This window comes from Arachis ipaensis, chromosome B10 (assembly GCF_059453495.1).
Source record: "Arachis ipaensis isolate K30076 ecotype BB chromosome B10, ASM5945349v1, whole genome shotgun sequence".
Lineage (NCBI taxonomy): Eukaryota > Viridiplantae > Streptophyta > Magnoliopsida > Fabales > Fabaceae > Arachis > Arachis ipaensis.
The window spans coordinates 13,680,486-13,704,025 of NC_142435.1; the positions used below are offsets into that span (position 1 = coordinate 13,680,486).

Consider the following 23,540-nt stretch of genomic DNA (forward strand, 5'->3'; position numbering starts at 1 on the left):
CTTAAAATTTTGAGAGCAAATATCACTTGTCATTTAAATTGATTTTCAAAAATTTTTTAATTAAATTTATTTTTTAAAAATTTTAAATTAGTTAAATTAAATTTTTAATCAATTTTTTTTATTTATGCTGTCAAAATTTATTTATATGAAATAAGATTAAATTAATTAAATTATATAAATTTATTATCTTAATAACTAATTATAATTATCAAGTATTATTATAGTTAGTGTTACATTATTTAACATACTATATTAATAAATTTTGAAAATAAAAATGATAAAAGAATTAATATAAATAATTTAAATTTTTCAAAAAATAAATTTAATTAAAAAAATATTTTTAAAATAATTTAAAAAATAAATACTCTCTCAAATAAATGTTCTAATTTTTTTATAATTAATAAATGCTCTAATTTATTCCCTCTGTCTCTCTGAATATGAATAATTGGATAAATAGTCCAATGCTTTCGTTTTTGTGGCCCAAAATATCCCAAGGACGCAGGCTATAAACGCATTCGAACATTGGTTTTATGTCAAAAAAATATTAGTTTAAACTCGAGACAAAAAAAAAAAAATATATTTGTTTAAATGGAGTGATAATGATTAGGATGTATTTAGAGAATTATTTTTAGTGTATTTTAAATATAAATGACTTTAAATATTGTTGATCAAAAAAATATTTCGATGAAGGTAAACGGTTTGAAGTGGTAAAGCGGTCGAAAACCTAAACAGTTTTCGAAAAGACACACGCAAGCATTAGATGGAGGTTCTCGACACGGATTCGATTTCAAGGCCTTTCGATAAATCGAACAAGTCAAATCGAACAAGGTACTCGAGTCAGGTAATCGAAATAAGTTATTCTAATAAGTGATTCGAGTAATTATGGTAGTGGATAAGTTAGAGGCTTCTATCACGCGGGAAATCATGAGAAACGTTTAGGCGGAACCGTTATCAAGGAGAACACATTTAAAGTTGTGATTTTGTAATTAATTGTAATTAATTGTCCGTTACCAAAAGTAGATTATAAATACCAGGAAGTCTTAGGGAATAAGGATTGGAACTTTAACTCAGAAAAACACTTAAACACACTCACATCCTAGGAAATTCCTGAGTCTGTGATCGAGTAACTTTTCTATAGGGTTCCTTCCATATTTTCATTCTTTCAATTTATCTTTCTGTAAACTTTATTTCTTCAAGTAAATTTATCTTGCAAGTATTCTTTATCTTCATTGTTCAATTTACATTCCTACATTTTAGATTTTCATGTCAAAGTTCTTTGATCTAATCGAAGGCATTTTACTGCTTTCTTTCAACTTCAACACAAACCTTTCCGTTTTCAACATATTTCCTTTTCAAAAACTTTACCTTTTTATTTCTTTCCTTGACTTATAAATTTTTAATTCATCTTTATTCCCAATGCCCATCTAATCGAAGACACTTTGATACACTTTTAGAAAACTGGTACCTACAAAGAGGAGTAGGTTTCGCTCCCAGACCATTAGAATCGAACCACCATCGATTTGCTAAAAATCGACAAAATAAATTGGCACACCCGATGGGACAGTTTTAAAATTTTGAAATGTGCCAAATAAGTATTTTGTGGTGTCATTCAGTGTATGCGATTACGAAGTGGAAAGATCATTCACATGGCTGATGAAATGTCAAATGTGAATGGTGGTTCATCCACCAATGATAGCATACCAGTGTCTGCGCAACAAGCGGACGTGACTTCACGTTCAGAAGGTGCAATCGGAATTGAAAGTATAGCAGTTAGGACTGTTCAGACTGAAAACATTGGACGTAATACTCGTCCACGTAGCACTTTACCACCATTCCAGCCTCCACTAACCGCTGGTTGGCCTCTATATGGTCTTCCCCCTGGTTATACCCCACTAGTGGGTGGTTTTGTTCCACCTATTCATTTTGGGAGTACAAGTAGAGTGAATAATATTCAAAATCCACAACAGTATTCCGAGTATTCTCGTGATTATAATGTGGGCTCTACTTCGAATGCTACTAATTCAATGGCAGTATATCGACAACAAGTAGAGGAAAGTCAACATGATTTAGTCAATTTATTGACTCAACAAATGACCACAATTCTCAATCCAATGATGGCTGATCACGAATTGAAATTCGAACGTCTTGCTAGGCAAGTCGAACGTATTGCTCGAATCAAAGATTATGAGGAAGAAGAAGGGCATAATCCCAGGGGAAATAATGAAAGGTTGGAAAATATATTTCAAAATGAAAATAATGCTTTTAATAGATAAAATCCTCATATAGTTCCCCATGGTCAAAATGCTGATGAATATCTGGCCAGATTACGTGCTAATCATGGCGGTGAACGTTATCAAGTCACCAGAATTATAGAAGATGTTCTGAATCGAGTTGGTCTGAATGTTGGTTTCATGAACCGACCACACTTTGTGTTGGCTTTTTCCCAAGTTGTTCAAATGGCAGAAGTGCCAAGAGGGGTGAAAAATTCAAAGATAGTCACAAAATTTGCTGGGAAAGTTGGATAATCAACCACTGAGCATGTTGCACGATATTTGGTTGAGATTGGGAATTTAGCTAATGATGAAAATTTGAAAATGAATTTTTTTCCTTCTTCGTTAATGAAGAATGCATTTACTTGGTTTTCAAATCTCAGACCAAATTCGATAACAACATGGAATCAGTTGGAAACTGCTTTTCACGCTCAGTTTTATCGAGGGGAAATGAATGTGGCAGTTACAGATGTAGTGGCTCTGAAACATGAAGATGGTGAAACCATTGATGATTATCTAATACGTTTCAAGAATGCTAGAAGTAGGTGCTATGTGTCATTACCCAAAAGTGAGATAGTGAAAATAGCAACTATGGGGTTACGGTTTTATATGCGCAGAAAGCTGCTCAATATGCATATCCCTGATTTAGCCCATTTGGCTGAAAAGGTTCGTCAAACTGAACTCATGAAAAATGAGAAAGAGAAATTTAGGAGTGAGCAAAGATCGAAGAGTAAACCCTTTACTCGAAAAGAGGAGGTTGCTTACGTGACTATGGAGTCCTCGGAGGAGGAATTCGATTTCGAAACAGAAGTCGATTTGACTGAACTTAAGAAAGGCCCTCCTTATGTTTGTTCTTTACTCAAAAATCTTCCTAGTAATGAAAAGTTGAATGATTCAAAACTAAAAAGTGGAAAGAAATATAGTTTTGATATCTCAAAATCTGATCAGATTTTTGATGTGTTACTTAAAGATAAACAGTTAATTCTGCCTGAGGGTAGATCTTTACTTTCGGTGAAAGATTTAAAAGGGAAACTTTATTGCAAGTTTCACCAAGCAACGAGCCATTCGACTAACAATTGTGTTCGTTTCAGGGACTTGATTCAGGAAGCAATAATGGAAGGATGGTTAAAATTCAATGATGGCAAGAAGGAGATGAAGGTTGATGTTGATCCCTTCGATGTTGATGCCAATTTTGTTGAGCCTTACTTGGGAGTGAATATGGTTGGCATGTCATATGACTTTGATGTGAATCTGGATGATTTTGAGTCACAAGTAAGATCTGTGTATCCCAGGGTAGGGGATGGTTTGTTGGACTTTCTGGTTCAACAAAAGATTAAAGACCGGGATGTATCCTTGTGTCTACGATGCAATGCTGTTTTTGATGCCGAAGCAGCGGCAATCTTCGAGAAGGAGAGAATGAAGAAAGAATTGGCTAATAGGGAAGAGCAGGCACGCCAGAGACAACCAATTCGGCATTTTGAGGGTCAAAGTTCTAAGACCCCTCAACAAAGTACTGCTGCACCTTTAAGCTGATCTCAGGCCATAGGTGTTCGGTGGATTCGAAACTGTCAGGAGTTTCAGAAAAGAGATCATCTGTATCGACGCAACTCACAATGGGGACATCGGGGTCCTCCTCGAAATCAGTACCCCTATTATCGTGGTCGGGCCAAAGGGTATCCGAGAGGCAGAGGAGGCAGGAGAAATTCCAATCAAAGTAAAAAGCCTCAGGTGGAAGTAAGCAAGGGGGCAACTCCCTCTGTACATTCTCGAATTGTCTTTCCTTCTGATGGAGAGACTTGTCCAAAAGGGATTCCGTCTCCTGCTAAAATGGAAAAAGGCAAGGCGATAGCCCAATCTTCAGGATTCGACAAAAAAAAAGAAGTCGATGTTGATGAATAATATTTTGATGAAGGATATGATGATATTATTGGAACGATTTCAATCATTCCAACGGAGTATCTGGGTGAGTATGAAGGTGATCCAGATAAAGATTATGACATGCAGGATGAGGAAGCTTTTTCCTTCATTCGAATTGAAGATGAGCCGGGATATTTCTCTCGGCCCACTGAAAAACAGATGTCTCATCTCCGCCCACTTCATATAACCACCACCTTGAGTGGGATCAAGGTAAACAAGGTTTTGATTGATGGTGGGGCGGCAATCAGCCTTTTGCCCGAGAGGATGCTAATAAAGGTGGAGAAGCATCCTGATGGTTTAGTCCCCACAAATATTGCTGTGACAGAATTTAGCAGGACTTCGACTCCCGCAAAAGGGTTGGTTACTCTGATTGTGAAGGTTGGTTCATCCGAACGAAACACTGTGTTCGTGGTGGTTCCATCAAAGGCAAGTTATAACGCTTTGTTGGGGCGAGACTGGATCTATGGTGTAGAGGCTGTACCTTCTACTGTGCATCAAAGCGTGCTTCTTTGGTCAAAGGATGGCAAACCTAAAGTCATCAAGGCAGATTCAAACCTTTATGTCGAACAACTGCACGTTGATTTCAGGATTTACAATCCTAAATTGAAACCTCTGAATGTCGACCGGACACAAAATTTTTATAATTGTGAAGGTTGCTACTTGTCTTCGAAAGACCTTTCAGTAAAGTTGCTTTACCCAGAGTTGGGGTTTGCTCCAACTGGTTGGGACTGTCTGTCTTGAAGATCTCTTGAAGGTTGACCTATGGACCAGGTTGAGGGAGTTTCCGATTACCTGGTAACTTTACGTAATTATTTAAGTAATTCTCATCTTGTAGAAAATAAAGATGGTTCTTCAGGTGAAGTTAAATCACATAGGGTTAGTAGTTTTTCTAATTATCATTGTATTAGCTCAATTTCTTTAATCGAGTCTTGTTCTGATTTAGATATTTCAACTATATGTAATAAAAGTAATGCTTCAAATCCAATGGCTGACTTGATAGCAGAAGTGCATTGTGTTGAGAATCGAAGTAATGTTAATGAAATAAATAATTCAGTACCTTCTATTTCTAATGATATTATTGATTTCACTTTTGATTGCATCTATGATCTAGAACCATTGGATTTTGAGAAATATTCGGTAAAGGATGATGATCATTATAAAAGGTTCGAATCTCAAGATCCTTTAGAGGAAGTAAATTTGGGAACTTTTGATGATGTTCGAATTACATATATATGTAAAGATCTTTTGATCCTTTTTGAACTGAACTCTTTAATCTTTTACATGAGTTTAAGGATTGTTTTGCTTGGGATTATCATGAGATGCCTGGTCTCGATCATTCACTTGTGGAACATCGATTAGCATTAAAACCGAATGCTAGACCTGTGAAGCAAACTCCAAGACATTTTGCTCCAGAAATCAATAAAAAAATTAAAGAAGAAATAGAACGCCTGATTAAGGCGAAGTTTATTCGAACTGCACGCTATATTGAGTGGGTTTCGAATATTGTCCCAGTGATGAAGAAAAACGGAAAGTTAAGAGTATGCATTGATTTTCGAGATTTGAATAATGCTACTCCAAAAGATGAATACTTTATGCCAATTGCAGATATGTTAATTGATTCTGCAGCAGGGAATGAAATACTTAGTTTTATAGACGGTTATTTAGGATATAACCAGATCTTCAATGCGGAAGATGACATGTCCAAAACTACTTTTCGTTGTCCTGGGGTGTTAGGCACTTATGAGTGGGTGTTATGCCTTTTGGTTTGAAAAATACTGGTGCAACATATCAGCGAACAATGAATGCTATTTTCCATGAGTTTATTGGAAAATTTATGGAAGTTTATATTGATGACGTCATGGTCAAATCGATTTCGGTGAGTCAACACATCGACCACTTGAGAAAGGCATTTGTTACCATGAGGAAGAAGGGATTAAAAATGAATCCTTTAAAATGTGCTTTTGGTGTATCGGCTGGAATTTTTTTAGGCTTCGTTGTTCATAAAAAAGGAATTGCAATTGATAAAAATAAAGCAGATGCAATATTGGCATTATCTGCACTCAAATCAAAAAAAGAAGTGCAGTCCTTTTTGGGCAAGGTGAATTATCTTCAAAGATCCATTTCGAATCTTTCTGATCGAACTCGGGTGTTTGCCCCTTTGGTAAAGTTAAAGAATGACTCACAGTTCGGATGGACAAATGAGCATCAATTAGCATTTGATTCGATTAAGGCTTATTTGTCTAAGGCTCTGATTATGGTGAATGTTAGCACAATTGGGTGTATGTTAGCCCAAGATGATGAAAACGGGCATGAACGGGCCGTCTATTACCTTAGTCGAGTTCTAACTGATATCGAAATAAGGTATTCCCCGATAGAAAAATTGTGTTTGTCTTTATATTATGCCTGTGTGAAGTTAAAGTGTTATAAGGTGGCTAAATCGGTAAAAGTTATAGCACAAACCGATCTTATTAAATATATGTTAGGTTTTTCAATGTTGCGGGGGCATTTAGGAAAATGGTTGCTGGCTTTGACAGAATTTGATTTACAATATGTACCAGCCAAGGCTGTAAAAGGTTAGGTCATTGCAGATTTTTTTGTAGATAATTCGAAGAATCTGAATGACCAGGGGGCAAATGTAATCGAAATTGAGGTCGATTATTGGAAGCTATATTTTGATGGATCCAAGCATAAAGATGGCGCAGAGGTTGGAATTTTTATTGTCTCGCTAGAGGAAATTCCATCAAAATTCTTTTTTGAACTAAAATATCCTTGTTTGAATAATATGGCGGAGTATGAAGCTTTAATTTTGGGTCTCGAAATACTAATCGGTAAAGGGGCTTTGGAAGTTCAAATATTTGGGGATTCTCAGTTAGTTTTAAAGCAGTTATCCAAAGAGTTTAAATGCAATAATGAGAAGTTACAGGCATATTTAACTACTGCTTGGGAATTATTAACTTCCTTTCAAAAAGTTTCTTTAGTTCACATCCCCAGGATCCATAATGAAATTGCTAATGAATTAGCTCAGATTGCTTCGAAATATAGAATCGGTCCAGAAATACTTCAAAAGTTGTCTTGTATCTGTCAAATATTAGTGCCTGCGAGTGAAAGAGAAATTTTGTGTATGGATGAATGGGAGGATTCTGACTGGAGAAAGCCTATTGCTCAGTATTTAAAGGATCCTAATACTCCAAACGATAGAAAGATAAAATTGCAAGCAATAAATTTTGTTTTAATGGCTGATGAATTGTATACGAAAGGGATCGATGGGAGTTTGTTGAGATGTTTAGGCCAAGATGATCAGAGCATTGCTTTGGGTGAGGTCCATAATGGGATATGTGGTGCCCATCAAGCTAGAAAGAACATGAAATGGGTGTTTGATGAGCGGATAATTTATACGCTTTTTGGCATTGTTTTTAAGTAGTTTTTAGTATGATTTAGTTAGTTTTTAGTATATTTTTATTAGTTTTTAAATAAAAATCACATTTCTGGACTTCACTATGAGTTTATGTATTTTTCTGTGATTTTAGGTAATTTCTGGCTGAAATTGAGGGACTTGAGCAAAAATCTGATTCAGAGGCTGAAGAAGGACTGCAGATGCTGTTGGATTATGACCTCCCTGTACTCGAAGTGGATTTTTTGAAGCTAAAGAAAACCAATTGGCACGCTCTCAATTGCGTTGGAAAGTGGACATCCAGGGCTTTCCAGCAATATATAATAGTCCATACTTTACTCGAGTTTTGACGACGCAAACTGGCGTTCAAACGCCAACTTCCTGTCCTATTCTGAAGTTAAACGCCAGAAACAGGCTACAACCTGGCGTTTAACTCCAAAAAGAGTCTCTACACATGAAAACTCAATGCTCAGCCCAAGCACACACCAAGTGGGCCCGGAAGTGGATTTCTGCATTAATTACCTATTTTCTGTAACCCTAGCTACTAGTTTAGTATAGAAACTACTTTTAGTGATTTATTTCACATCTTTTGATCATTTTGAGATTATCTTTGTATCACTTTTGATCATTGATCACGTTTAGGGGGGCTGGCCATTCAGCCATGCCTGGACCACTTTCACTTATGTAATTTTCAACGGTGGAGTTTCTACACCTCATAGATTAAGGTGTGGAGCTCTGCTGCTCCTCATGAATTAATGCAAAGTACTATTGTTTTTCTATTCAATTCAAGCTTATTCCTATTCTAAGATAGTCGCTTGCACTTTAACATGATGAATATGATGATCCGTGACACTCATCACTATTCTCAACCTATGAACGCGTGCCTGACAACCACTTCCGTTCTACCTTAGATCGAGCGTGTATCTCTTAGCCTCCATTCCGAAAGATCGGAGTCTTCGTGGTATAAGCTAGAATTATTGGCGGCCATTCCTGAGATCCGGATAGTCTAAACATTGTCTGTGGTATTCCGAGTAGGATCTGGGAAGGGATGATTGTGATGAGCTTCAAACTCGCGACTGTTGGGTGTAATGACAGACGCAAAAGGATCAATGGATCCTATTCCAACATGATCGAGAACCGACAGATGATTAGCCGTGCGGTGACAGTGCATTTGGACCATTTTCACTGAGAAGACGGGAAGTAGCCATTGACAACGGTCATGCCCAACATACAGCTTGCCATGGAAAGGAGTATGAATGATTGAATGAAGGCAGTAGGAAAGCAGAGATTCAGAAGGAGCAAAGCATCTCCACATGCTTATCTAAAATTCTCACCAATGAATTACATAAGTATCTCTATCTTATTTTATATTTTATTTATAGTTTAATTATCAAATCTCCATAACCATTTGAATCCGCCTGACTGAGATTTACAAGATGACCATAGCTTGCTTCAAGCCGACAATCTCCGTGGGATCGACCCTTACTCACGTAAGGTTTATTACTTGGACGACCCAATGCACTTTCTGGTTAGTTGTGTGGAGTTGTGACAAAGATCTGAGATTATGAACGTGCGTACCAAGTTTTTGGCGCCGTTGCTGGGGAATGAACAATCACGATTTCGTGCACCAAGTTTTTGGCGCCATTGCCGGGGATTGTTCGAGTTTGGACAACTGACGGTTCATCTTGTTGCTCAGATTAGGTAATTTTATTTTAATTTTAAGTTTTTGTTTTTATTATTTTTATTTTCAAAAAAATTAAATTATTCTATGTTCTTCAGAATTTTTAAGAAGGAATTCTAGAGTTTCATGAGATATATTGAATCCTGGCTGGCTGTTAAGCCATGTCTAATTTTTTGGACCGAGGTTTCAACTATCCTTAGAAGAGCTTCTTTGTCTTTCTTAGCAATTTAGCTGTTGTATGTAATGTTCTGCTGAAGCTTGGCTGGCCATTGGCCATGTCTAGTGTTTTGGACTGGAGCTTTCACTGAAAGCTTGGCTGGCTAGTAAGCCATGTCTAATTCCTGGACCAGAGTTTCAAGCTGACATTGCATGATTCCTGGAATTCTCATTAAAAATTTTGAAATCCTTAATAATTTTCGAAAAAATCCAAAACAAAAAAAAATTAATAAAATCATAAAACCAAAAAGAATTTTGTGTTTCATCTTTGAGTAGAGTGTCAAATTGTAAGTTTGGTGTCAATTGCATCTTTGTAACTTTTCTTTAAATTTTCGAAAACCCATGCATGATGTTCTTCATAACCTTCAAGTTGTTCTTGATGATTTTCTTTGTTTAATCTTTACATTTTCATGTTATGTCTTATCTTATTTTTCATATGCATTTTCAATTTGTTAGTGTCTAAACATTAAAAATTTCTAAGTTTGGTGTCTTGCATGTGTGTCTTTTCTTAAAAATTTTCAAAAATATGTTCTTGATGTTCATCATGATCTTCAAAGTGTTCTTGGTGTTCATCTTGACATTCAAAGTGTTCTTGCATATTTTTCTTGTTTTGATTCATAATTTTTATGTCTTGTGTCTTTTTTGTGTTTTTTTTTCTTTCTTCATTAAAATTCAAAAAAATCAAAAAAATATCTTTCCCTTATTCTTCTCATAAAATTCGAATATTTGAGTTGACTTTTTCAAAAATTTTTAAAATCTAGTTGTTTCTTATGAGTCAAATCAAATTTTCAATTTAAAAATTCTATCTTTTTCAAAAATCAAATCTTCTTCATTTTTTCTTTTATGATTTTCGAAAATTTTAAAAATGATTTTCAAAATCTTTTTCTTAATTTCATTTCATAATTTCAAAATCTTTACTAACAATTAATGTGATTGATTCAAAAAAATTTTAAAGTTTGTTACTTGTCCATTAAGAAAGGTTCAATCTTTAAATTTTAGAATCATATCTTTTAGTTTCTTGTTAGTCAAGTAATCAACTTTAATTTCAAAAATCAAAACTTTTTAAATTTCTTTTTCAAATCTTTTGCAAAATGATTTTCAATCATATCTTTTTCAAAAATCAATTTTCAAAATCTTTTCTAACTTCCTATCTTTTCAAATTTGATTTTCAAATCTTTTTCAATTAACCACTTAACTTTTTGTTTGATTTTTAAATTTCTTATCTTTTTCAAAACCATCTAACTACTTTTCTCTCTCCAATTTTCGAAAATCACTAACAATATTTTCAAAAATCTCTTTTTATTTAATTACTTCATTTAGTTTTCAAATTTTATTTTATCTCTTCTTTTAAATTTCGAATTGTAACTAATATTTAAAATAAAAACAAAAATATTTTTATTTTATTTTATTTAATTTTCGAATTCTTCCCCCTCTCATTTCTTTCTATTTATTTATTTATCTACTAACACTTCTCTTTTACTCATAATTCGAACCACCTCTTCTCCTCTGTGTTCGAGTTCCTCTTTTCTCCTTTTTCTATTCTTCTCTTCTTCTACTCACATAAAAGAATCTCTATACTGTGACATAGAGGATTCCTCTTCTTTTCTGTTCTCTTCTTTTTCATATGAGCAGGAACAAGGATAAGAACATTCTTGTTGAAGCTGACCCTGAACCAGAAAGGACTCTGAAGAGGAAGCTAAGGGAAGCTAAGGCACAACCCTCTGGAGAAGATCTGACAGAAATTTTCGAAAAAGAAGGAGACATGGCCGAACCTAATAACAATGGTGGAGATGCAAGGAAGATGCTTGGTGACTTTATTGCACCCTCTTCTAACTTCTATGGAAGAAGCATCTCAATTCCTACAATTGGAGCAAACAACTTTGAGCTTAAGCCTCAATTAGTTTCTCTAATGCAGCAGAATTGTAAGTTTCATGGACTTCCAATGAAAGATCCGCATCAGTTTTTAGCTGAATTCTTGCAAATCTGTGACACTATCAAGACCAATAGAGTTGATACCGAGGTCTATAGGCTTATGTTTTTCCCTTTTGCTGTAAAAGACAGAGCTAGAACATGGTTGGATTCACAACCTAAGGAAAGCCTGAACTCTTGGGATAAGCTGGTCAGTGCTTTCTTGGCCAAATTCTTTCCACCTCAAAAGATGAGCAAGGTTAGAGTGGAAATCCAAACCTTCAGACAGAAGGAAGGAGAGTCCCTCTATGAAGCTTGGGAAAGATATAAGCAACTGATCAAAAGGTGTCCTACTGACATGCTTCCATAATGGAGCATCATATGTATATTCTATGATGGTCTGTCTGAGTTGTCAAAAATGTCATTGGACCATTCTACAGGAGGATCTCTTCATCTGAAAACCCCTGCAGAAGCTCAGGAACTCATTGAAATGGTTGTAAATAACCAGTTTATGTACACCTCTGAAAGGAATCCTGTGAACAATGGGACGCCTCAGAAGAAGGGAGTTTTTGAAATTGATACTCTGAATGCCATATTGGCTCAGAACAAAATATTGACTCAGCAAGTCAATATGATTTCTCAGAGTCTGAATGGATTGCAAGCTGCATCCAACAGTACTAAAGAAGCATCTTCTGAAGAAGAAGCTTATGATCCTGAGAACCCTGCAATGGGAATTACATGGGAGAACCCTATGGAAACACCTATAATCCTTCATGGAGAAATCATCCAAATCTCTCTTGGAAGGATCAACAGAAGCCTCAACAAGGCTTCAATAATAATGGTGGAAGAAATAGATTTAGCAATAGCAAACCTTTTTCATCATCTTCTCAACAACAGACAGAGAATTCTGAACAGAGCCATTCTGGCCTGACAACCATGGTCTCTGATCTATCCAAGACCACACTAAGTTTCATGAATGAAACAATATCCTCCATTAGAAATTTAGAGGTACAGGTGGGTCAGCTGAGTAAGAAGATTACTGAAACTCCTCCCAGTACTCTCCCAAGCAATACAGAAGAAAATCCCAAAAGAGAGTGCAAGGCCATAACCATGACCAACATGGCTGAACCTGGAGAGAGTGAGGAGGACGTGAGTCCCAGTGAGAAAAGACTCATGGGACGTCCTCTGGACAGAAAGGAGTTTCCCTTTGAGGAACCAAAGGAATCTGAGGCTCATACAGAGACCATAGAGATCCCATTGAACTTCCTTCTACCATTCATGAGCTCTGATGACTATTCTTCCTCTGAAGAGGATGAAGACACTATTGAAGAGCAAGTTGCTAAGTATCTAGGAGCAATCATGAAGCTGAATGCTAAGTTATTTGGTACTAAGACTTGGGAGGATGAACCCGCCTTATTCACCAATGAAATGAGTGCATTAATGAGGTAGACATTACCTTAGAAGAAACCGGATCCCGGAAAATTCTTCATACCTTGTACCATAGGCACCATGACCTTTGAAAAAGCTCTGTGTGACCTGGGGTCAGGGATAAACCTCATGCTACTCTCTGTAATGGAGAAACTGGAAATCTTTGAGGTACAAGCTGCAAGAATCTCATTAGAGATGGCAGACAAATCCATGAAACAGGCTTATGGACTAGTAGAGGACGTGCTAGTGAAGGTTAAAAGTCTTTACATCCCTGCTGATTTCATAATCCTAGACACTGGGAAGGATGAGGATGAATCCATCATCCTTGGCAGACCCTTCCTAGCCACAGGAAAAGCTGTGATTGATGTTGACAGAGGAGAGTTGGTCCTTCAGTTGAATGAGGACTACCTTGTATTCAAGACTCAAAGTTCTTCTTCTGTAACCATGGAGAAGAAGCATGAAAAGCTTCTCTCAATACAGAGTCAAACAAAACCCCCAAATTCAAACTCTAAGTTTGGTGTTGGGAGGCCCCAACCAAGCTCTAAGTTTGGTGTTGAGAGGCCATAACACTGCTCTGATTATCTGTGAGGCTCCATGAGAGCTCACTATCAAGCTATTGACATTAAAGAAGTGCTTGTTGGGAGGCAACCCAATGTTACTTAATTATATCTATTTATTTTTTATTCCTATTTTATGTTTTCTTTAGGTTGATGATCATGTGAAGTCACAAAAACAACTGAAAAAAAAAAACAGAATGAAAAAAAGCATTAAAAATAGCTCACCCTGGAGGAAGAGCTTACTGGCATTTAAACGCCAGTAAGAAGCATTAGACTGGTATTTAACGCCAGAAAGAAGCACCAAGCTGGTGTTTAACGCCAGAAACAGGCACCAGACTGGCGTTTAACGCCAGAACAGAGCATATACTTGGCGTTTAATGCCAAGAATGGGAGAAAAGCTGGCGTTAAATGCCAGAAACAAGTAGCAACCTGGCGTTTAACGCCAGAAGTGCACTCTAGGGGCGTTTTGCACACCTAAATGGGGGCAGGGATGCTAAGTCCTTGGCCCCTCAGGAGCTGTGGACCCCACAGGATCCCCACCTATCCCACCTCTTCTTCTCTCCTCTTCACACTCTTTCATAACACTCTTCCCCAAATACCCTTTACCAATCACATCCATCCACTCTTCCCCAAAAACTCCACCTACCTCCAAATTCAAAATCCTTTCCCTCCCAAAACCCAACCCTAATACACAAAACCTAACCCTTCCCCCACCCCTATATAAACCCCTCAACACTACCTCATTTTCACACATCACAAACACTTCTTTCCCCCTTGGCCGAATACACACTTTCCATCCATCTCCTCCATTTTCTTCTTTTACTATTTTCCTTCTTCTTTTGCTCGAGGACGAGCAAACCTTTTAAGTTTGGTGTGGTAAAAGCATTGCTTTTTGTTTTTCCATAATCATTAATGGCACCTAAGGCCAGAGAAACCTCAAGAAAGAAGAAAGGAAAGGCAATTGCTTCCACCTCTGAGTCATGGGAGATGGAGAGATTCATCTCAAAGGTCCATCAAGACCACTTCTATGAAGTTGTGGCCAAGAAAAAGGTGATCCCTGAGGTCCCTTTTAAGCTCAAAAAGGGCGAATATCTGGAGATCCGACAAGAGATTAGAAGAAGAGGATGGGAAGTTCTCTCCAATCCTATTCAACAAGTCGGAATTTTAATGGTTCAAGAGTTCTATGCAAACGCATGGATCACTAGGAACCATGATCAAAGTATGAACCCAAACCCAAAGAATTGGCTTACAATGGTTCGGGGGAAATACTTAGATTTCAGTCCGGAAAATGTAAGGTTGGCGTTCAACTTGCCAATGATGCAAGAAAATGCACGCCCCTACACTAGAAGGGTCAACTTTGATCAAAGGTTGGACTAAGTCCTCATGGACATATGTGTGGAAGGAGCTCAATGGAAAATTGACTCAAGAGGCAAGCCAGTTCAATTGAGAAGGTATGACCTTAAGCCCGTGGCTAGAGGATGGTTGGAGTTCATCCAACGCTCTATCATTCCTACTAGCAACCGGTCTGAAGTTACTATAGATCGGGCCATCATGATCCATAGTATCATGATTAGGGAGGAAGTGGAAGTTCATGAGATTATACCTCAAGAACTCTACAAGGTGGCTAACAAGTCCTCCACTTTGGCAAGGTTAGCCTTTCCTCACCTCATTTGCCACCTCTGCAATTCAGCTGGAATTGACATAGAGGGAGACATCCTCATTGATGAGGACAAGCCCATCACTAAAAAAAGGATGGAGCAAACAAGAGAGCCCACTCATGGACCTCAGCAAGAGCATGAGGAAATTCCTCATCATGAAATTCCTGAGATGCCTCAAGGGATGCACCTTCCTCCACAAAACTATTGGGAGCAAATCAACACCTCCCTAGGAGAATTAAGTTCCAACATGGGACAACTAAGGGTGGAGCACCAAGAGCATTCCATCATTCTCCATGAGATTAGAGAAGATCAAAGAGCCATGAGAGAGGAGCAACAAAGGCAAGGAAGAGACATAGAGGAGCTCAAGAACACCATTGGTTCTTCAAGAGGAATAAGACGCCACCCTCACTAAGGTGGACCCGTTCCTTAATCTCCTTGTCTATTTAATTTTTGTGTTTTTTGATTTTTGAGCCTTATGTTTTGTTTATGTTTGTGTCTTTACTATATGATCATAAGTGTTTAAGTGTCTATGTCTTAAAGCTATGAATGTCCTATGAATCCATCACCTCTCTTAAAGGAAAAACGTTCTAAAAATAAAAGAACAAGTACATGATTTCGAATTCATCCTTAAAATTAGTTTAATTATTTTGATGTGGTGACAATACTTTTTGTTTTCTGAATGAATGCTTGAACAGTGCATATGTCTTTTGAATTTGCTATTTATGAATGTTAAAATTGTTGGCTCTTGAAAGAATGATGAAAAAGGAGAAATATTGTTGATGATCTGAAAAATCATAAAATTGATTCTTGAAGCAAGAAAAAGCAGTGAAGAACAAAGCTTGCGAAAAAAAATGGCGAAAATAAAAGAAAAAAGAGAAAAAGAAAAGCAAGCAGAAAAAGCCAATAGCTCTTTAAACCAAAAGGCAAGGGTAAAAAGGATCCAAGGCTTTGAGCATTAATGGATAGGAGGGCCTAAAGGAATAAAATTCTGGCCTAAGCGGCTAAACCAAGCTGTCCCTAACCATGTGCTTGTGGCGTGAAGTGTCAAGTGAAAAGCTTGAGACTGAGCGGTTAGAGTCGTGATCCAAAGCAAAAAGAGTGTGCTTAAGAACCCTGGACACCTCTAATTGGGGACTCTAGCAAAGCTGAGTCACAATCTGAAAAGGTTCACCTAGTTATGTGTCTGTGGCATTTATGTATTCGGTGGTAATATTGGAACACAAAGTGCTTAGGGCCACGGCCAAGACTCATAAAGTAGCTGTGTTCAAGAATCAACATACTGAACTAGGAGAATCAATAACACTATCTAAATGCTGAGTTCCTATAGATGCCAATCATTCTGAACTTCAAAGGATAAAGTGAGATGCCAAAACTGTTCAGAGGCAAAAAGCTACTAGTCCCACTCATCTAATTGGAGCTAAGTTTCATTGATAGTTTGGAATTTATATTATATTCTCTTCTTTTTATCCTATTTGATTTTCAGTTGCTTGGGGACAAGCAAAAATTTAAGTTTGGTGTTGTGATGAGCGGATAATTTATACGCTTTTTGGCATTGTTTTTAAGTAGTTTTTAGTATGATTTAGTTAGTTTTTAGTATATTTTTATTAGTTTTTAAATAAAAATCACATTTCTGGACTTCACTATGAGTTTGTGTGTTTTTCTGTGATTTCAGGTAATTTCTGGCTGAAATTGAGGGACTTGAGCAAAAATCTGATTCAGAGGCTGAAGAAGGACTGCAGATGCTGTTGGATTCTGACCTCCCTACACTCGAAGTGGATTTTCTGGAGCTACAGAAACCCAATTAGCGCGCTCTCAATTGAGTTGGAAAGTAGACATCCAGAACTTTCCAGAAATATATAATAGTCCATACTTTTCTCGAGTTTTGACGACGCAAACTGGCATTCAAACGCCAACTTCCTGTCCTATTCTGAAGTTAAACGCCAGAAACAGGCTACAACATGGCGTTTAACTCCAGAAAGAGTATTACACATGAAAGCTCAATGCTCAGCCCAAGCACACACCAAGTGGGCCCGGAAGTGGATTTCTGCATCAATTACTTATTTTCTGTAACCCTAGCTACTAGTTTAGTATAAAAATTACTTTTAGTGATTTATTTCACATCTTTTGATCATTTTTGAGATTATCTTTGTATCACTTTTGATCATTGATCACGTTTAGGGGGCTGGCCATTCGGCCATGCCTGGACCACTTTCACTTATGTAATTTTCAACGGTGGAGTTTCTACACCTCATAGATTAAGGTGTGGAGCTCTGCTGCTCCTTATGAATTAATGCAAAGTACTATTGTTTTTCTATTCAATTCAAGCTTATTCCTATTCTAAGATATCCGCTTGCACTTCAACATGATGAATATGATGATCCGTAACACTCATCACTATTCTCAACCTATGAACGCGTGCCTGGCAACCACTTCCGTTCTACCTTAGATCGAGCGTGTATCTCTTAGCCTCCATTCTAAAAGATCGGAGTCTTCGTGGTATAAGCTAGAAATATTGGCGGCCATTCCTGAGATCCGGAAAGTCTAAACCTTGTCTGTGGTATTCCGAGTAGGATCTGGGAAGGGATGACTGTGACGAGCTTCAAACTCGCGAGTGTTGGGCGTAGTGACAGACGCAAAAGGATCAATGGATCCTATTCCAACATGATCGAGAACCGACAGATGATTAGCCGTGCGGTGACAGCGCATTTGGACCATTTTCACTGAGAGGACGGGAAGCAGCCATTGACAACGGTGATGCCCAACATACAGCTTGCCATGGAAAGGAGTATGAATGATTGAATGAAGGCAGTAGGAAAGCAGAGATTCAGAAGGAGCAAAGCATCTCCACATGCTTATCTAAAATTCTCACCAATGAATTACATAAGTATCTCTATCTTATTTTATATTTTATTTATAGTTTAATTATCAAATCTCCATAACCGTTTGAATCTGCCTGACTGAGATTTACAAGATGACCATAGCTTGCTTCAAGCCGACAATCTCCGTGGGATCGACCCTTACTCACGTAAAGTTTATTACTTGGACGACCCAGTGCACTTGCTGGTTAGTTGTGCGGAGTTGTGACAAAGAGCTGAGATTATGAACGTGCATACCAAGTTTTTGGCGTCGTTGCTGGGGAATGAACAATCACAATTTCGTGCACCAGTGTTATATCGCAATCCTGTGTATTGGCCATCTATGATAAAAAAATGTATTGATTATGCAAAGGCATGTCAGGAATGTCAGAAACATGGTTTGATACAACATATCCCAGCGTCTGAGTTGCATTCGATAATAAAACCATGACCGTTTAGAGGTTGGACTTTAGATTTAATTGGGATAATTCACCCTCCTTCATCAAAACAACACAAGTTTATCTTGGTAGCAATTAATTATTTCACAAAATAGGTTGAAGCAGTTCCCCTAATAGAAATTGGTCAAGGTGAAATAATAGACTTTATTGAGGAACATATTATCCATCGATTTGGAATTCCTCAAACATTAAGTACTGATCAAAGAACGATGTTTACTGATCAGCGAATTAAAAATTTTGCAACTTTGAGGAGTATCAATATGGTTACTTCAACTCCTTATTATGCGCAGGCTAATGGGCAAGTAGAGGCAGCAAATAAGATCCTGATAAGTTTGATAAAAAAGCACATCGAAAATAAGCCTCGAACATGTCATGAAACTTTAAGCCAGGTATTATGGGCTTACCGGAATTCACCGAGAAGGTTAACGGGTACTTCACCCTATAAATTAGTTTATGGCCATGATGCGGTGTTGCCATTAGAAATTAATTTAAATACTTTGAGGGTGTTGATGAGCGGATAATTTATATGCTTTTTGACATTGTTTTTAGTATATTTTTAGTAGAATCTAGTTACTTTTAGGGATGTTTTCATTGGTTTTTATGCTAAATTCACATTTCTGGACTTTACTATGAGTTTGTGTGTTTTTCTGTGATTTCAGGTATTTTCTGGCTGAAATTGAGGGACTTGAGCAAAAATCAGATTCAGAGGTTGAAGAAGGACTGCTGATGCTGTTGGATTCTGACCTCCCTGCACTCAAAATGGATTTTCTGGAGCTACAGAACTCAAAATGGCACGCTTCCAATTGCGTTGGAAAGTAGACATCCAGGGCTTTCCAGCAATGTATAATAGTCCATACTTTGGCCAAGTTTAGATGATGCAAACTGGCGTTCAACGCCAGCTCTCTGCCCAAATCTGGCATCCAGCGCCAGAAAAGGAGCCAAAACCAGAGTTGAACGCCCAAACTGGCACAAAAGCTGGCGTTCAACTCCAAGAAGGACCTCTACAAGTGCAACACTCAAAGCTCAGCCCAAGCACACACCAAGTGGGCCCCAGAAGTGGATTTATGCATCAATTACTTACTTTTGTAAACCCTAGTAGCTAGTTTATTATAAATAGGACATTTCACTATTGTATTAGACATCCTGAGTTTTATCTTCGGATCATAGAGTATTGGTTACTCCGGTTCCCCTCTGGGGCCGAGACCAATGAACACCATTATCACTTATGTATTTCCAACGGTAGAGTTTCTACACTCCATAGATTAAGGTGTGGAGCTCTGCTGTTCCTCAAAGATTAATGCAAAGTACTACTATTTTCTATTCAATTCATCTTATTTCGCTTCTAAGATATTCATTCGCTCTTCAACCTGAATGTGATGAACGTGACAATCATCATCATTCCCTATGAACGCGTGCCTGACAACCACTTCCATTCTACCTTCGACTGAATGAGTATCTCTTAGATCTCTTAATCAGAATCTTCGTGGTGTAAGCTAGAATGATGGCGGCATTCAAGAGAATCCGGAAAGTCTAAACCTTGTCTGTGGTATTCCGAGTAGGATTCAATGATTGAATGACTGTGACGAGCTCCAAACTCGCGATTGCTGGGCGTAGTGACAGACGCAAAAGGATAGTAAATCCTATTCCAGCATGATCGAGAACCGACAGATGAATAGCCGTGCCGTGACAGGGTGCGTTGATCATTTTCACTGAGAGGATAAGATGAAACCATTGACAAGGGTGATGCCTCCAGACGATTAGCCGTGCCGTGACAGGGCATTTGGATCATTTTCCCGAGAGAAGACCGAAAGTAGCCATTGACAATGGTGATGTATCACATAAAGCCAGCCATGGAAAGGAGTAAGACTGATTGGATGAAGATAGCAGGAAAGCAGAGGTTCAGAGGAACGAAAGCATCTCTATTCGCTTATCTGAAATTCTCACCAATGATTTACATAAGTATTTCTATCCCTATTTTATTAATTATTATTCGAAAACACCATTATCAATTTATATCTGCCTGACTGAGATTTACAAGGTGACCATAGCTTGCTTCATACCAACAATCTCCGTGGGATTTGACCCTTACTCACGTAAGGTATTACTTGGACGACCCAGTGCACTTGCTGGTTAGTTGTGCGAAGTTGTGAACCATGGTATTGGCATCATATTTTTGGCGCCATTACCAGGGAAAGAAAGAGTGATGAATTTTACATAATTAAAGTGTAATCACAATTTCTGCGCACCAAGTTTTTGGCGCCGTTGCCGGGGATTGTTTGAGTTTTCGACAAGCTTTTGGTCCGGTAACATCAGTGCCAAGTTTGGATCCGGCAACAACACCAAGTTTTTGGCGCCGTTGCCGGGGATTGTTCGAGTATGGACAACTAACGGTTCATCCTGTTGCTCAGATTAGGTAATTTTCCTTTTGTTTTCTTTTCAAAAATTTTTCAAAAATATTTCAAAATTTCTCCTTTGTTTTTGAAAAAAATTTTAAAATAAAAATGTTTTCAAAATTTTTTTTTAATTTCAAAATTTTTAAGAATGAATTCTAGTGTTTCATGAAGCATGTGAAGCCTGGCTGGCTGCAAAGCCATGTCTAAATTATTTTGGACTGAAGCTTCCAAACCATTAGCATAGAGGCAAGTTACATATTTGATAAGTAATGAGCAGTATATTCTGATATCTTGCTAAAGCTTGGCTGGCTAGTGAGCCATGTCTAATTCCTGGACTGAAGCTTTAGACTAACATGGCAAGATTCCTGGAATTCATATTAAAAATTTTTGGAATCCTTATTTTTTCTTTTTCAAAATGATTTTCGAAAATTTCAAAATAAAAATACAAAAAAATCAGAAAATCATAAAAATCAAAAATATTTTTCTGTTTCTTGTTTGAGTCTTGAGTCATGTTATAAGTTTGGTGTCAATTGCATGTGCATCTTGTATTTTTCGAAAATTTTCATGCATTCATAGTGTTCTTCATGATCTTCAAGTTGTTCTTGGTAAGTCTTCTTGTTTGATCTTTGCATTTGCATGTTTTGTGTCTTTTCTTGTTTTTCATATGCATTCTTGAATTCTTAGTGTCTAAGCATTAAAGAATTCTAAGTTTGGTGTCTTGCATGTTTTTCTTGCATTAAAAATTTTTTCAAAAATGTGTTCTTGATGTTCATCATGATCTTCATAGTGTTCTTGGTGTTCATCTTGACATTCATAGCATTCTTGCATGCATTCATTGTTTTGATCTAAAAATTTCATGCATTGCATCATTTTACTTGTTTTTCTCTCTCATTATTAAAAAATTTAAAAATTAAAAAAAATATCTTTCCCTTTTTCTCTCTTAAAATTTCGAAAATTAGATTTGACTTTTTCAAAAATTTTTAAAAATCTAGTTGTTTTTATGAGTCAAATCAAATTTTCAATTTAAAAATCTCATCTTTTTCAAAATATTTTTCAAAAATCAAATCTTTTTCAAAGTTCTTAGTTATTTTTGAAAATTCCAAAAATATTTTTCAAAAATCTTTTTCTTAAATTTACATCAAAATTTTCGAAAATAACAATAACAATTAATGTTTTAATTCAAAATTTCAAGTTTGTTACTTGCTTATTAAGAAAGATTCAAACTTTAAGTTTTAGAATCATATCTTGTGATTTCTTGTGAATCAAGTCATTAATTGTGATCTTAAAAAATCAAATCTTTTTCAAAACTAATTTCAATCATATCTTTTCAAAAATATCTCCTTATCTTATCTTTTTTCAAAATATGATTTCAAAAATATCTTTTCTAACTTCCTATCTTCTTATCTTTTCAAAATTGATTTTTCAAAATTTGTTTCAACTAACTAACTAACTTTTTGTTTGTTTCTTATCTTTTTCAAAACTACCTAACTAACTCTCTCTCTAATTTTCGAAAATATCCTCCCCCTTTTTCAAAAATTTCTTTTTAATTAACTAATTATTTTTTTATTTGAATTTTCGAAAAACTACTAACCTTTTTCAAAACTATTTTTAAAAATCACTAACCATTTTTCAAAAATAATTTTCGAAAATTCCCTCTCTCTCTTTTCTTCTCCTTTTCTTCCACTCACCTAAAGGGAACCTCTATACTGTGGTAAAAAGGATCCCTATTATTATTATTTTTCTGTGCCCTCTTCTTTGTCATATGAGCAGGAGCAAGGACAAGAATATTCTTGTTGAGGCAGATCCAGAACCTGAAAGGACTCTGAAGAGAAAATTAAGAAAAGCTAAATTACAACTATCCAGCAAGCACCTGTCAGGAATTTTCGAACAAGAAGAGGAGATGGCAGCCGAAAATAATAATAATAATGCAAGGAGAATGCTTGGTGACTTTACTGCACCTAATTCCAATTTACATGGAAGAAGCATCTCCATTCCTGCCATTGAAGCAAACAACTTTGAGCTGAAACCTCAATTAGTTTCTCTGATGCAGCAGAACTGCAAGTTTCATGGACTTCCATCTGAAGATCCTTTTCAGTTCTTAACTGAATTCTTGCAGATATGTGATACTGTTAAGACTAATGGAGTAGATCCTGAAGTCTACAGGCTCATGCTTTTCCCTTTTGCTGTAAGAGACAGAGCTAGAATATGGTTGGATTCGCAACCTAGAGATAGCCTGAACTCTTGGGATAAGCTGGTCACGGCTTTCTTAGCCAAGTTCTTTCCTCCTCAAAAGCTGAGCAAGCTTAGAGTGGATGTTCAAACCTTCAAACAAAAAGATGGTGAATCCCTCTATGAAGCTTGGGAAAGATACAAACAGCTGACCAAAAAGTGTCCTTCTGACATGCTTTCAGAATGGACCATCCTGGATATATTCTATGATGGTTTATCTGAATTAGCTAAGATGTCATTGGATACTTCTGCAGGTGGATCCATTCACCTAAAGAAAACGCCTGCAGAAGCTCAAGAACTCATTGACATGGTTGCTAATAACCAGTTCATGTACACTTCTGAGAGGAATCCTGTGAGTAACGGGACGCCTATGAAGAAAGGAGTTCTTGAAGTTGATACTCTGAATGCCATATTGGCTCAGAATAAAATATTGACTCAGCAAGTCAATATGATTTCTCAGAGTCTGAATGGAGTGCAAGCTGCATCCAACAGTACTCAAGAGGCTTCTTATGAAGAAGAAGCTTATGATCCTGAGAACTCTGCAATAGCAGAGGTGAATTACTTAGGTGAACCTTATGG

The 23,540-nt window shown here is 36.9% G+C and overlaps 1 non-coding gene across 1 annotated transcript; it reads right to left on the bottom strand.

Annotated features, from left to right (window-relative positions):
• Nucleotides 1–23,031: 23,031 nt before the first annotated feature.
• Nucleotides 23,032–23,139, bottom strand: LOC148579200 (small nucleolar RNA R71). Its single transcript, XR_015896773.1, has one exon. It is a non-coding gene; the product is annotated as a small nucleolar RNA R71 (small nucleolar RNA).
• Between the last annotated feature and the right edge of the window lie 401 nt (nucleotides 23,140–23,540).